Source organism: Furipterus horrens, unplaced genomic scaffold (assembly GCF_987537825.1).
Source record: "Furipterus horrens unplaced genomic scaffold, mFurHor1.1.pri manual_scaffold_9, whole genome shotgun sequence".
In the NCBI taxonomy this organism is placed as follows: Eukaryota; Metazoa; Chordata; class Mammalia; order Chiroptera; family Furipteridae; genus Furipterus; species Furipterus horrens.
This window is the reverse complement of record NW_028327179.1, coordinates 36,646,912-36,663,253: the sequence shown is the minus strand read 5'-3', so window position 1 is coordinate 36,663,253 and position 16,342 is coordinate 36,646,912.

Sequence of the window (16,342 nt, the reverse complement as noted above, 5' to 3'; positions counted from 1 at the left end):
GAAGGAATGCAGGATACACTTAGAGGAGCTTACCTATATAAATGCCCTTCAGAATTCACTGGTTTTATATTTTCTTCTAAAAGTGGATAAAACAATCTACAATACTGAATTTCTCTCTCTTGATTTTCAAGTAGGCAGACTGATCTGTAAAAAGAAACATTACATATTAAGAAATTTCTCAAGCTGAAAGAAGATAGTCAGATATTTTGTCTCTGTTCAAGTATGGTCATAAATAACAGCAAATCACATAGAGCAGGATAAATAGCAATATCAAATGCTAAGTAAGGGTAACCCTGTGGGAGAAGACACAGTTGTTAGCTCTGCCATACTTGAATTTGAATTCTGGCTTCACATTTGCTAGCTGTGTAACTTTGAATGAATTACTTAGACTATCCAAGTCCCTAATTCTACAAAATAGATATGGAATCATTATGAGTATTAGATGAGGTGATGTATATAAAAGGTCTACAGTAATATCTAAATAATGGTAGATACTCAACAAATAGTTTCAATTATGGGAAAGATAAACAGACAAAGTATTCCTAAAAATTATTACTAGGTCTATAGTAACAACTCAGTCTTACTATTTTCCTTCAAGCCACTTATAGTTCATTAGGTGCAAATAGGCTTAAATTTTTTTCTTAAATTATAAGGAACTGAATAACAGGAATGATGAGTTTTACCTGAGAGTTAAGGAGAAAACAAAATTTTCATCAAAATGCTAATGCTTAAACTGAGTATACAAAGATATTAATCGATGAAGCTCTGGGGTTAGAAAGCAGAGGAGGTGATGGTGGCAATTCAGGTAGAAGGGAGAAGTTCAAGAAACTACAGTTTAGTATTACTGGATCGTGAGGTTTGAATGGGTGGCTTGGTGAAAAGTGGGGATGACAAGTTAGCAAGGGTCCAGATCATACAGGGTCTTACTTTTTGAGTTGGTGAGTATGAACTTCATCCTGGAGGCAGAAGGAAGTAATTGGAGGACTTCCATTGGAGAAGTGACATGATCATATTTCATTAGGAAAATATGTTAGTGACAGTATAAAATTAGTGAGGGACAAGAATAGAAGTTTAATGTAGCTGTCCAGCTGTGCTATAATGACTGTCAAAACTAATCTTTTAAGGGAAATAGTCAAGTGGTAGCATTCGCAGATTTTGGTCACTGTTAGAAATATGGTGCTAAAGGAAGAAAAGAGTTGAAGTGCTTTCAACAGTGTTATTAAATAGGGGGAGGGAGACTTTCAAAAGGAAAGAAGGAATGATTGTGTCAAATGTTAAGCACATATCAAATAAAATGAGAAATGAAAATAATTAATTAGTATTTGTAACTAGTTTACACACATTCATACACTAATGCTATGTAAGGATGAAAGTCTGGGAGGATTAGTGGCAATTATAATAGTGATCTGGGGAAGATAAGAGTATGAAAAGACTTTCACTTCCTACATTTCTGATAAATTATAATAATTATTAAAAAGCAGACAAAAACGAGGAATTCAAAAAAAGCAAGGAAATAAATTGTGTTTGTGTTTAAAGCACAAGAGTTATGAGAGACTGTGTTTTATGTTAAAACTAGTATAGTCCAAAATTGAGTCAATTGAGATCCAAATTATCCTAAACATACAAAAATTGACTTGTATTCTCATTGTGCAACATTTTATCAGAAGCTTTATGAGGGTCACATCAAAATATAATTTTTAGTTTAAAATTACCTAATGAGAATTAAAAGTGTAACTAAACCTTTGAAGAATTAAATACAGGGGATTATGTTTCCCACTTTTTATTAATGTAGCAATAAAATTATATACAATGCAAGGGAGGAAAGGTTATTGGGAATAATTACTGAGATATTTCTGTGCCATGGTGAGCTGTGGGTGGGAGGCGGGGATGTGGACAGAGCTGATTGCTCTGTGGGACTGGATGTGAAGGCGTGGTGATGTATAGGGTGATAGCTGAGGGATGACAACAGGTGGGGAGGATTGGGGTTTGTAAATTTGTTTTTAATGTGGGAAAGAGCCAGGTGTGTTTACAGGCTGTGCAAAAGGAGCAGGGGAAAGGGGGCATTTCAACGTACAGAAGAGAGAGAACAAGAAAGGGAACAAAGTTCTTGTTCCAGATGAGATGGGAGGGCAGATGAGATGGAGGTCACAGATGGAGACTCTGAAACAAGACAAAGGGACATTTCAGCTTCTGAGACTTGAATGAAGAGTGGATTGAGATCCTGATTGTTGTCAGTCAGAAGGCAGGAAGTCGAAGGCTATACTTCCTGACAGCTTCAATTTCTCTGTAAAACGAACAAGGTCGTCAGCAGAGAGGAAAGCTGGAGAGAGGGAAGGGGTTGTGTTAGCCCTGGAGAAGGGTGAAGAACTCTTTGTGGAGCTTTCATAAAGAGAGAGGGAAGGATCTGGCCAAGGAAGCAGAAAAGGTTTTTATCCCTCTCACCTACGCAATTGTGCCCTTTGCTCTGGCACCACTCAGCATTCTGGGCTGGGAGCAGGAATTCTTTTGAAAGGGGAAAAAAATCTGGTTTGGCAGAAATGGAATCTCCTTCAGTCTTTTGATGTAGATGAAAAATAGAAATGCAGATCTGTTTTCTCTATTTTTTACATATATTTTAACTATGTAGATACATTTTAACGATCGAACATGAAACACTTGAATCAATTTCTTGAGAAAGAATCATTTTTTAAAATGAATTATTTAATTGCCATTTTAGCTGAAGGAGAGGGATGTAGCTAGACCTTAGGTAACTGATGTTATCTTTCTGAACTATCTGTTTCTGAACCTTTCCGGTGCTTAGAAATAAGTATCCTCTCGTCTCTCTCCTTGTCTTGTAAATGATATATTCCAGCTAGTTAACTGGATAACAAAATACTTCCTCTTAGTTTTACTACTTCAATGCTCTTTGCCTTGTCCTTCTGTCACAACACCAATGTTTAAAAGTTTTTTATTTTTATTTCTTAAAGATTTTATTTATTTACTTTTAGAGAGTGGGGCAAGGAGGGAGAAAAAGAGGGAGTGAAACGTAATGTGCAAGAGAGAAACAGCAATCAGTTGCCTCTCTCACATCCCCAACTGGGGACCTGGCATGCAACCCAGGTATGTGCCCTGGCTGGGAATTGAATCAACAACCTTTCACTCTGCAGCTTGGCTCTCAATCCAGTGAGCTACACCAGCCAGGGCTGCAACACCAATCTTTAAATGGCTCTACTTTCTCTATGTGATTTTATACAAAATCTCCAACACATGTGGGTGAATCTCCTTCATTTTGGAATTCCATTTTCATTGTCTTTTAAAATTTATTTGTAAGAAGACTGCAAGAGTGGTTTAGAATAAGGGTCAGCACACTATGGCCTGCGTGCCAGTTCCGGACTTCTGCCTGGCCATTGGTTACATGGCCCAGGAGCTGAAGATTAATTTTGCTCTGTTAAATGGTTGAAAAAATCAAAAGTAAGATAATATTTCATGATCTGTGAAAATTACATGAAATTTAAATTTCAGTGTCCATAAATAAAATTTTATTGTGACATTGCACTCATTTTTTACGTATTGTCTAATGCTGGCATCTCCTTATAATGCCAGAATTGAGTGGTTGTTATAGAGATCTATATTGTCTGAGAACCCTAAAATATTTACTATCCAGCCTTTTACCAAAAATGTTTTTTGACCTCTGGTTTAAACGTGGGCACTGGGTATATTATGTTACCATATGTTAAATCTTTTTTCTTCTTGCTCATTGGTGGACCTAAGTTATTTAAAGGAGCAAAGTTTTGACATTATGTATTATAATTTTTTTTGAGAGACTAACATGTTTGATAAAGTATTGTATGGTGTAGATATTGCTTCTGTCATTAATTTATTCAGTTGATCTTGTCTTTCATTTTGTTTATGTGGTGTATTATGTTTATTGATTGGCGAATGTTAAACCATCCTTGCATCCCTGGGATGAATCCTACTTGATCGTGGTGTATGATCTTTCTAATGTGTTGCTGGATCCGGTTTGCCAATATTTTGTTGAGGATTTTAGCATCTATGTTCATCAGCGATATTGGCCTGTAGTTTTCTTTCTTTGTTGTGTCTTGACCTGGTTTTGGAATTAGGGTTATACTGGCTTCATAGAATGAGTTTGGCAGTCTTCCCTCTTCTTGTATCTTTTGGAATAGTCTGAGAAGGATAGGAGTTAGTTCTTTCCTAAATGTTTTGTAGAATTCACTTGTGAAGCCATCCGGTCCAGGGCTTTTGTGTGCTGGGAGTTTTTTGATTACTGCTTCAATTTCACTAGCTGTTATTGGTCTATTCAGACTTTCTGCTTCTTCTTGATTCAGTTTGGGAAGACTATAGGTTTCCAGGAATTTGTCCATTTCCTCTAGGTTGTCAAATTTCTTGCCATACAGTTGTTCGTAATAATTTCTTATAATCCTTTGTATTTCTGTGGTATCAGTTGTGATTTCTCCTCTTTCGTTTCTGATTTTATTTATTTGGGTCCTCTCTCTTCTTTTCTTGATGAGCCTGGTTAAAGGCTTGTCAATTTTGTTTATTTTTTCAAAGAACCAGCTCCTACTTTTGTTGATCTTTTGAATTGTTAGTTTAGACTCTATGTCATTTAATTGTGCTCTGATCTTGATGATTTACTTCCTTCTACTTGATCTGGGCTTTGCTTGTTGTTCTTCCTCTAGATCTTGTAGCTGTAGGGTTAAATTTTTTATTAGATATTCCTCTAGCTTTTTTAGGTAGGCCTGTATTGCTATGAACTTTCCTCTTAGGACTGCTTTCGCTGTATCCCATAGGTTTTGGGTTGTTGTGTGTTCATTATCATTAGTTTCCAGAAACTTTTTGATTTCTTCCTTGATGTCATTGTTAACCCATTCATTATTTAATAGCATGTTATTCATTCTCCATGAGTTTGAATGTTTTTGAGTTTTTTCCTTGAGGTTGATTTCCAATTTTAAGCCATTGTGATCTGAGAAGATGCTTGATATAATTTCAATTTTCTTGTATTTATTGAGGCTTGTTTTGTGTCCTACCATGTGGTCTATCTTTGAAAATGTTCCATGTGCACTTGAGAAGTATGTATATTTTGCTTCTTTGGGGTGAAAACTTCTATATATATCGACTAAGTCCATTTGATCTAGAGTGTTGTTCAGTGCCTCAATATCTTTGGTGTTTCTTTGCTTTGAAGATCTGTCCATTGTTGACAATGGGGTGTTAAAGTCCCCTACTATGAGTGTGTTGTTGTCTATATCTTTCTTGGAGTCTTTCAAAATTTTCCTTATATATTTGGGTGCTCCTAAGTTGGGTGCATATATATTTATAAGGGTTATATCTTCTTGATGGATTTTTCCCTTAAGTATTATGAAATGCCCTTCTTTGTCTCTTTTTATGGACTTTGCTGTGAAATCTGTTTTGTCTGATATAAGTATTGCTAGCCCGGCTTTTTTTCATGCCCATTTGCTTGAAATACTTTTTTCCATCCCTTTACTTTCAGTCTGTGTAGATCTTTTGTTCTAAGGTGGGTCTCTTGTAGACAGCATATATGTGGGTCATTCTTTCTAATCCATTCAGCTACCCTATGTCTTTTAATTGGAGCGTTTAATCCATTTACATTTAAGGTTATTACCGATAAGTACTTATTCATTGTCATTTTTCCCCTTTGTACTCGTGTTCTTCTCTGTCTCTCTCTGTTTCTTCATCTTCTTAGAGCAGACCCTTTAGCATCTCTTGCATTGCTGGTTTGGTGGAGATGTATTCTTTTAGCCTTCTTTTGTCTTGGAAGCTCCTTATTTCACCCTCCATTTTGAATGAGAGCTTTGCTGGGTATAGTATTCTAGGTTGTAGGCCTTTGTTTTTCATTGCTTGGAATATTTTTTGCCATTCCCTTCTGGCTTGTAGTGTTTCTGCTGAGAAATCTGATGATAGCCTTATTGGAGTACACTTGTATGTTATTAGTTGTTTTTCTCTTGCTGCTTTTAGGATCCTCTCTTTGTCTTTGAATGTTGCCATTTTAATTATGATGTGTCTTGAGGTGGGCCTGTTGGGGTTCATCTTCATTGGGACCCTCTGTGCCTCCTGGACTTGCGTGACTCTTTCTCTCGTCATGTTAGGGAAGTTTTCTGTCATTAGTTTTTCAAAGAGGTTTTCTATCCCTTGCTCTTCTTCTTCTCCTTCTGGAATTCCTATGATACGGATATTATTATGTTTCATGTTGTCCTGCAGCTGTCTTAGAGCCTCTTCAGTCTTGTTCAGCCTTTTTTCATTTTGTTGCACTGTCTGTGAGTTTTTGTCTACGTTGTCCTTCAGCTCGCTGATCCGATTTTCTGCTTCCTCTAGCCTGTTTTTAATTCCTTCTACTGTGTTCTTCAATTCAGAGATCGTATTCTTCATTTCCTCCTGGCTCTTATTGATAGCTTCTATGTCCTTTTTCATGCTTGTGTAATTTTCTGTGAGTTCCTTGTAATTTTTCTGGAGTTCTTTGTAGTTTCCGCTGAGCTCATTCAGCTTCTCCATAATCTATGTTTTGAATTCCATATCTGATAGTTTGCTCCCCTCTATTTCATTTAGCACTCTTTCTGGGGATTCTACCTTTCCTTTTGATGGGAGGTTGTTTCTCTGTCTCCCCATTTTTTTGACTCCTATTGTTTGTTGGTGCTTCTTAGAATGATCTGCACTTCCTGGATCTGTCTCTGGTGGCGTCAGATCATGTACCAGTCTGGCCCTAGGCAGCCTGTTGGAGACTTCCAGGGATCTACTGCTGTTGTCTGTCTTCTTTGACTGTTAATCTACTCAATCTGTGATTAGCTGTCAGGTTTAAGGACTGTGGGTGTGGCAGCTTAATTCCTTTAGGCAGGGCTTTTGCTTCCCCTCAGGCTGACGCCACTTGGAGGGGAATGGTCTACCCGCAGTACTGGGGATGAGTCAGCACTGGGACCCAGTCGGCTGCTCCTCCAGTTCTCCCCTCAAAGCCACCGTACCAAACTCTCCCCAAGTGTCTCCAGTCCTCTCTGCCTTCCCTCTGCTTGAGACCAGGGTAAATGGTGGCCAAAATATTTTCGTATGTGATCCACTTAAGAGCTCTTTTTCTCCTGCTGTTTCTCTCCGGCTAGCAAGAAACCCTGTGGCTTTTCACTTTTCACAGCTGATACTATTTTACTTTCCACTCTGTTGCTGTAGGCTGGGAAGCCCGGCTGGGGGTTTAGACCCTGCCCTTCTCAGGGGGAATCCCCGGCTGCTGTGCTGTTTCTCAGTCCCTTCAGCTGCCACCCATGTGAGCCTGTTACAGAAACAGGGGAGTCCAAAAATCCCCAGAGCTTGCAGCTGGGGGATGGGGAGAAGTAAGCAGCTTTTCAAATGCTTCCACATGCCTGAGGCTGGTGGCTACTGTCTTTCTTATGCAAATGGCTTTAATGCATCCAAAGCCTCAGGCAGATGGGAGGAGTCTTGAACCAGGGGATGGTATGGAAAGCACACAGAGCCTACGTAAGGTTCTGTGAATGGTCAGAACTGTTTGCAACGCCCACTGCGTCAGATGACGCAGTCAGGGATATATAAGCAGCTGCAGACATTTTAGCGGGGACTCTCTCTCTCAAGCTCTCGTTCGGGCTCAGACTCTCTCTGGCTCTCGCTCGTGCTCTCACTCTGATACTCTCGCTCTCTGACTCGGGTTCTCACTCGCGCTCTGGCTCTGGCGCTCTGACTCGGGCTCTCACTCTAGCTCTCGGGCTCTCTCGCTCTCGCTCTCTCGTGTGCTCCCTCCACGTGGCTTGGTGAAGGGGCCTTCTCCATGTGGCTTGGTGAAGGGGCCTTCTCCATGTGGCTTGGAGAAGGGGTCTCCAGGCTGCTTTAAGAGGCTCTTGCCATGCAGTTTTGAGAAGGAGAGAAGATCCACACGGTTTGCAGGAAGAAGGCAGTTTGCAAGGAGGCTGAGAATCCAGGTGGTTCTGCATTGAGAGCTGGAGGGCACCACAGCACAGAAAGGACCTCCCCAATCAGATTGAATGATTGGCAGCTGCTGGTAAAGCTGAACTGTGTTTGGAAAGTAGGGAAACGGTTTCTCTGACTTTCCTAAAACTAGCCTGGTTTGGAAGGGGGGGAGGCAAGGATATGTGTTTGTGGGTATTTTAAAGAGCATAAGACTTAACAACAGAAATCCGCAAATAACTAAATCTATATAACTGTTAAATAAACAATTCTTTTTCTTTTCACCAAACTCTGGTATTGAGAGTTATAATTTTGGCGGCGGGCAATCGGGCCCCTAACTAAAGAGCCCGTGGGTTTGTTTTCAACTGGAGCAGCCCAGGGCTTCTGTAACAAGCCCAGCCAGCCCTTCCGCGTCTCCGCACTCCCTACTGGTCACGTTGTGATGTAGCGGCCTTTTCTGTCTCTCCGTGGTTATAAGACTTCTTTCTAGCTAGTGTTCCGTTGGTTATTCCAGATGATTTCTCCAAAATTAAGTTGTAAATCCAGACTGGTCCTGGGAGGAGGTTAGTGTAGCTTCCACTTACTCCTCCGCCATCTTGGATCCCTCTATTCAGTTGATCTTTATTGAAATCTTACTAGGCTCTATGGCATATACTGTGAATATACTGCCGGGTAAGAGGAATAAATATGTTACAGAGTGGGGGTCTCCAAAAATCCCCAGAGCCTGTGGGTTGGGGGATGGGGATAAGGGAACAGTTTTTAAGATGCCTTTGCATGACTGGCTAGTAGCTAGTGTCTTAGTTATGCAAATGGTTTGGTTCTTCCAAGGCCCCAAGAAGATGGGAGGGGTTTTGACTATGGAATGGTGCTGAAAGAGCATACAGAGCCTGTGCAAGGTTCTGTGAATGGTCAGAACCAGTTACCATGCCCACTGTGTCACAGGACACAGTCAAGGATTTAAAAATAAGGTGGCAACCATTCTGGAAAGAAAGAAGAGAGGAGATTCATATGGTTTGCAAGGAGGGTGGAGGAGAACTCTATGCAGCTTGGAAAGGAAAGAGAGAACTCATGCTGCTTTGAAAGGGAGAATACAATGTGGCTTTGAAAGTGCAAAGCACATGTTTTCCTGGACTGTTATACGGAGGCTGGTGACATCGTACCCCAGATCCTGAAGGAGGCAGCTGACAGATATGGGATGGGGAACTTCTGGGCATGTTTTGGCTTCTAGCCTTTTGGGGAGCAAGGGAAGTGCTGGGTCCTGTGGGAGAACAAGGCTCTGAGCTGAAGTGCTCGCTGCCCTCCCCAGGTTGGAATATTCTAAATAAAGACCTGTTTTCCTCAACAGTAGTTGTTGGGTTTTATACCAAGGCACCATGTGAAAGAACCCCCTTTCATTCTGTAACAGTTTTGGAGACCCCAGATGGGGCTAATGGAACCTGTAGCCAGGTCCACTCTGTAACAAATGTACTCTCATAAAGCATATTACTCAGCTCTGTAGTCAGCCAGCCTCAGTTCAAATTCTGTCTCTACTACTTTCTTGCTGTATAATATCAGGCAAGCTCTTTCAGAGTCTTTACCTGTAAAATTGGATATTATACTTATTTATCTCAAAGCTCTTTTGTTTTAAAAATGAATAGAAGAAAACAATTTAGGTGATGAGAAGAAATTTTGTTCAACACTTTATGAAGTGGGCAGTCTCTGTTCTTAAGGGTCCAGAGAATTGGGAAATGGGTGGAAGGTAGGAAGCTTTGATGGGATAAATAATTTGGAACAAGGAAAAGAGTAACAGAAAATGAATAGGGAACAAGGAATTAGTGTGGAGCCCTTAGTTGGCTTGGTGTTTGGGGATTGGCTGATTGGATGTAGTATTGTTAGTGAGAATGGTGCCTTTCATTTATGGGCCAACAGATGAGATTTGTAGTGCCGAACAAAATGCTCACCTACTTTATTCTGTTACTCTTAATTGATAACCACTCAGTGAGAAACAATTAGTCCCAATTCAAATGTGCTTTAAAAATTCAGATTCTTTGTTGATGCTGCAACTGACTCTGGCTTCATAAAAGTTAAAATTAGTAAGAAATAGATGAGGGAAGTGAAGTACAAAGGAAAGTACTACTAGAAAGTAGAATCAGTGGAAAATCCAGATAGAATCCTGTCTTTTAAAATATATCCAAGATAAGAAAACATCGTGATAACGATGCTGTCACTAAAAACAGAGAGTCTCTGCCTTTTGCAATTATCAATGTAGGTGATTTAAAATGGTGCCCAAGTTCAATGCTGATTATGCTTGCATTATGACAGCCTCAATTATGCAGACACTGAGAAATTATTTAAATTAGTGGGTAACTTTTTGGTTCACCTATAAGTAGAAGCTAATGACCAAAACAAACAAATGAGCAAAATATAACCAGGGACTTGGAAATAAGGACCAAACTGACAGTGACCAAAGGGAGGGGGGCAGGAGAGAAGGGGGGAAAGAAGGGAAAGGGACTAGTCAATGAAGAAGTATAAATGACCCATGGACATGAACAACAGGGTGAGGATTGACTGTGGGAGAGGGGGTGGGATGGGTGGAGTGGGTGGGTCAGGAGAGAGCAACGGGGGAAATTGGAACAACTGTAATTGAACAACACTAAAATAAAATAATATACATTTTAAAATATTTCTAATAACAGCATAGTCATACATTTTACTTTGACTAAAAAGTCTTTTCTTAGCTGTTTTAGAATGAATTATTTGTTGTATTTGGACAATGGATCAACATAGTGGAGTGCCTAAGGGGAATTAGCTTTGTAAAGAAAACTTGTTGAAATCTAGGTATTAAATAAACTGTGTGAACTTGGCATGCCTTTTTTATGGTGTTATAGTTATAAGGTGGGATAGTAAGACCTATCTCACAGAGCATTGCGTGGTGTATATAAGTAAATATCTGTGAAACTCCTGGCATGTATTAAGCATCACTGAAATAGTAGCAGTCATTTTCATATGAGAAATGATTCTCTTTTCCTTAGATTCAAGGCAAAGATTCAATCATTCTATCAGCCTCTTTTATTCAGAATCCTTTATCTTAGAATAATTTCCTCTAACCTATCAATGTAAATTACTATTTAACTAGGTGTTAAACTGGATTTTCTGCAACAATATTCAATCATAAAATTTACAGAAACAAAAAAGGACTTATGTCCTCATTAAACATTAATCTGTAGAAAGAACATCCATTTAAATGAACAAGAAACAGATCCTCTTGGTACTCAGCTAATAGCTTGGTAGTAATTAATTTTTTAATTAAAAAAAACTGTAACTAGAAAAGTAATAGTGGGTTTTTAGGTGATGACTTAGTTACTTGTAATACAACCATGTCAGGTTGAAAAACAATGTTACTGACAGGTGAGGAACCCAAAAGAATCAATGATGATTAACAATAAAGTATGTGACTGTTACCATTTTTCTTTACTGTACAAAACATGTATTTCATAGAATAGAAAGGGGAAGCTGGCTGTAATTAAACATTTATATAGACTTATTTTAATGCATGACTCCATGAATGGCTGTAGCAGTGTAATGCATGGCAGTGGGATATATTATAGAACCTCCAGGAGAATGAGCAGTTGTCCATGGGATCTACAACCACAGTCTCAGGTGAGAGGCTTAATACATTTTCATAAATGATTCTAAGTAAATTCTAATATAGTCTGTCTCTAAATTTGAAAACACCTCTTTTTTTTAAGGTTTATATAATTGCCATTGTTTAGAAGAATGCTAAAAACATGTATATCATAATATTTTTCTGAAACAAGTAAGATTTTCCAATAAAAATTTATGTAGAAATTCAGCAAATATTAGTAGAGTGCTTACTGTATATCACGCATTGTTCTGGCGAAGAAAATCAACAGTGAACAAAACAGACAGGAATCTCTTCTCTTGAGGAACTTACCATTTTATGGTCAGAGGCAGACAATATCAGTGTGCATGTATGCATACACATGTATATAGGCATATCTGTATGTATTTGCATGCATGTGTGTATATTTGAATAGCGATAAAGGACTATTAAAAAAGGAAGGAAGGAAGATATGAAATGGAAAAGCTTTATGGAGAAGGTGACATTTGAGCAAAGATTAGAAGACAGGAAGAAAATACAAATGGGTTTCTGAAGGATGAGTTTCAGGCAGAATGATCACAGAGCAGCAGTTCTCAACCTGTGGGTCATGACCCCTTTGGGGTTGAACGACCCTTTCACAGGGGTCGTCTAAGACCATCAGAAAACACATATATAATTACATACTGTTTTTGTGATTAATCACTATGTTTTAATTATGTTCAATTTGTAACAATGAAAATACATCCTGCATATCAAATATTTACATTATAATTCATAACAGTAGCAAAATTACAGTTATGAAGTAGCAACAAAAGTAATTTTATGGTTGGGGGGTCACCACAACATGAGGAACTGTATTAAAGGGTTGCAGCATTAGGAAGGTTGAGAACCACTGTCATAGAGTGTATAGACCATAAACCTGGTGCATTTGATGAATGTCAAGTTGGCTAAGGTAGCTGGAGTGTGTAATAAGAGATGGAGGCAAGAAGGTACATAATTGGAAAAAGTAGATATTCTAGGGACCCACAGATCTCTGTAAGGACTTTTAGTGATAGTGGAAACCACTGATCTCTAAGTGAAATAATCTAACATATTTTTAGAAGATTGCTCTGGTTGCTGGTGTGGATCATTTTTGTAAAAGGCAAAAAGGGGCAGTTCAGAGGCTTTTGCTGTATTTCAGGTGAGATATGGTGGCTTGCACTTGAGTGGTAGAAATGGAGATGACAGGAGAAAGTCAATTTTGGATATATCTTTACACTAGAACCAATAGAATTTGCTGATAGATTCCATGTGAGATATACATTTTTTTCTGAATATGTAAACAGTGGGTTTGCTAATTACTGAGGGGAAAATAATAGAGGAGCAATAATTGAGGGAGAGGTTGAGAGTTCAGTTTAAAAGAACTAACTTTGAACAGTATCCAGTGGAGTTGGTAGCAGGGCATAGGAGCCTGGATTTCAAGGAAAAGCTCCATGCTGGAGAAGCAGTTATGTACTAGGAGCCATAGGCACCTGAATGGTATTTAAAGCAGTGAAGGCTCTGGTGAGATCACTGGAGGAATAATGGATGATAGAGAAAAGAGAAGGTCCAAGGGCCTTTCCCTGGGCAGTCCTAAATTTTGGGTAGTGTTCCTCCACTTTGACTCCATTGAAATTACCTGGAGACCTTTAAAAAATAATGATTAAACCACAACTAAAGGTTCATGTTTAAGTGTGCCAGTGAGGTCGAAGCCTGGGTATTATCACTTTTGCTGTGTTTTGTTCCTTAGAAGCAAGTCACTAGGTCCAGCCCACACTCAAGGGGAGAGAGAGGACACAAGGGCATGAACATCAGGTAGGGATCACTGAAGACCATCCTTATAAGCTGTGTACCACAAGTAGTTATAAGTTTACCTTTGTACCACAAGTAGTTATAAGTTTACCTTAGTATGTATTTGAAAAAGACCAATTTTTTTTACTTAAACTACAGTGATATAATTTCTTTATAAGTACATCTATTGAATTAAATATATTTAGTCAAAGAAGTATTAATTAAATAATAGAAGTATACATAAATGTTGCAAAAAATTAAGACAATAGTATAAATTAAATACAGTTGGAAATAATATATCTAAACGACACTGTGTGTTAACTATGTCCTATTACTGGTATAATCCTCCTTTGGCTATTATAGCAAGAGGAGGATGGTAAGCCTGTAGGCTCTGCCTATTAGCAAGTTCTAAAAAGTGTAATTCAGAAATAGTTTCTAGGTACCATCAAAAGTGATATTTGAAAACTAAGAGACAATGATCTATGCACTGAATCTTTATTTTGCTGAAACTCAGCAATAGTGAACTGCTCTAGCAGCAATTATAGCAGCCACAGAATGATACAGAGTGAAATCTCCCTTCTTTCCAAGGCAGCTTCAAAGTTTGAATATTGATTATCATATTATGCCTGGCCCAAAATAAAGGATGTAATAACAGAATGGAATTGAAGAAGAATGCTCATGAGGAATTTCCTCGAGAAATTTTGAAATAGATACTTCGGGTTTTTGCCACTATTATCATTATTATGAAATTTTCCCTGTTTTTGAGTGTCATGGAGGGCTAATCATCTTATTCCCCTACATATTCCTCAATAGAATATCATCTCATGAAAACAGATTTAAGACTATGAACTGAAATCTAAAACATTTCGGCAGAGCTGTTTGGAAAATAAAAGCACCAGTAAGTGCCTACCATTTATGAAATTTTAATCTTGTTTCTTTCACTAGTCTTGGAGTGAGGCTCTTGTAAACCGACAGGAGGGTCTTAAACCCAGCATCTCAGTTCTACAAATGAGGTAACTGAGATTCAAAGAGGTGAGATGATGCATCCAAAGTCACAATTAATTGATGATTTGATGTGAACAGGAGCAGCTCCAGTTTTCACTGAGATCCCTTGGGAGATACACACCTGCATTTCCCTCTTCCCTCTGTTAGTCTGATCAATGACTTGGTATGCACAATCACAACTTACTTTGAATTCTGCCAAAAAAAAAAAAAAATCCTTTTGCATGATGCAGATAACACATATCTTTTGCACCAGTTTGACCAAGTATGAAGTGGCTTATGATAAACTGTCACTATATAATATCTCAATGAACTTAGAAAGGTTATATAGCTTTTGCAGGGAGTTAACTGAGATTTTCTTCAGTCCCTTTTATCTTTAAAACATTGTGACTGTTTACTTCACCACACATATAAAATAAGGCATAAATACAAGGTAAATTGGGGACTAAAATTTAAGAACCATAGGTGATGGTTTCTCATTCTTTAAACAGATTTTATTTCATATTTGAAAACATAAATGAAAATTCATACTGAATATGAAATAGATATTTGAATAATAATGTATGATTAATGAAGAAAGATTACCTTGGAATCTGGGAAATATGCCTAGATTAGAGTCTCCATTATGTGATAGGAAAATAACAAAGTTTCTGTGAGCTCCAAGCTTCCCCAGAAAGGCATCACAATTGGATTGCTTCTCTAAGACATAATAACAATACTAGGGTTACCAAAATGGTAGCTGCACAAAATACTTTCGACTATCATTTAATTACAATTACACTCAACTTTAAAAGGCTCCTTTTCATAAGATGCATTTTTTTCTAATTTTTTTTCAATATACATCTTTCCTTTATAAATAGGATGACCATACATTTATAATACACAGGGATGATAGGAATAAACCAGTACTGTTCTAGGTAAGTCACAATTTACGACAATCCTATCTCTGTTAATGAAACAACCAGTGAAGTTAACAAACTGGAAAATGGGTGAAGTTTATTTCTGATGTCTCTTCTTTGCCTTTCTGTGGACTTTTCACCTTTTCTGAACTTTCTCTTTCATTGTCCTCCAAGCTCTCTTGACTCTCCATCTAGTCCTGCCATCTCTAGGTAATGTTTTACATGACAAGACTGTTCTCTTTTCATATGAAAGCTGCCAATGTCTTCTATACTCAGTTTCCAGCTACATATCTAGAAACTGATGCAAAAAACCCAATTTACACTATGTATAAATCATAACTTGGTGCAGAGGAAAAGTACATTAAAAAAAAATCAAACAGTTCTGAAGCTGAGTTTTGGTCCCCTACTCTGTAGCTGTGTGGCTCTGGACAAGTTCATAAACTCCATAACTTGATTTCTCTACGCATTTCTGGATGATACCTGTTTATGGGCTTAAAGTAATATGTTCAGTTAGAATGGGGTGAACTCTGTTAGAAACCCACATTGGAGAGCTGTGAACTTGATAATGTATTCTCTCCCCCAATTTTATGAGCTTAAGCCAAGAATACAGCACTTTATTTCCTGAAGTGATTTTTTTTCACTTTTTTATTTTTGTGGAGCGGCACTCTTTCCTTTTCTTTTGCTCCTTTGCTTGGAGCCTATTGCAGTTTCCCAAGATCTTAGATGTAGATAGAGGGAAAGACATATTGTATGATTATAAGTCTTACATTTTTAAAGATTGAAACTTGCCTTGACTATTATCAAGTACCAAGATGTTGAGTTAAATGTTGTAGAATGCTGTCTCACCAGACGACAGAAAAGGGTCTCATACGGCATTGCCTATTTAAGGTAAGGGATTGATTAGATTATGGTGGAAAGATGAAAATGCTGTTTTTCTCCTTCTTAAATGATTCTTCAGAATGTTTATTTGAGAGATTCTGTAATTCTTTTCTTCTATTGTTCCCAAAGGCATTGAGACTTTAGTAAAATCTATAATGTTGTGTGAAAAACTAGTTTTTTTTTAAGTTGCCATAGAACCTAAGGGGCCACTGTTACTAAAAACATGATCTGGGAACCC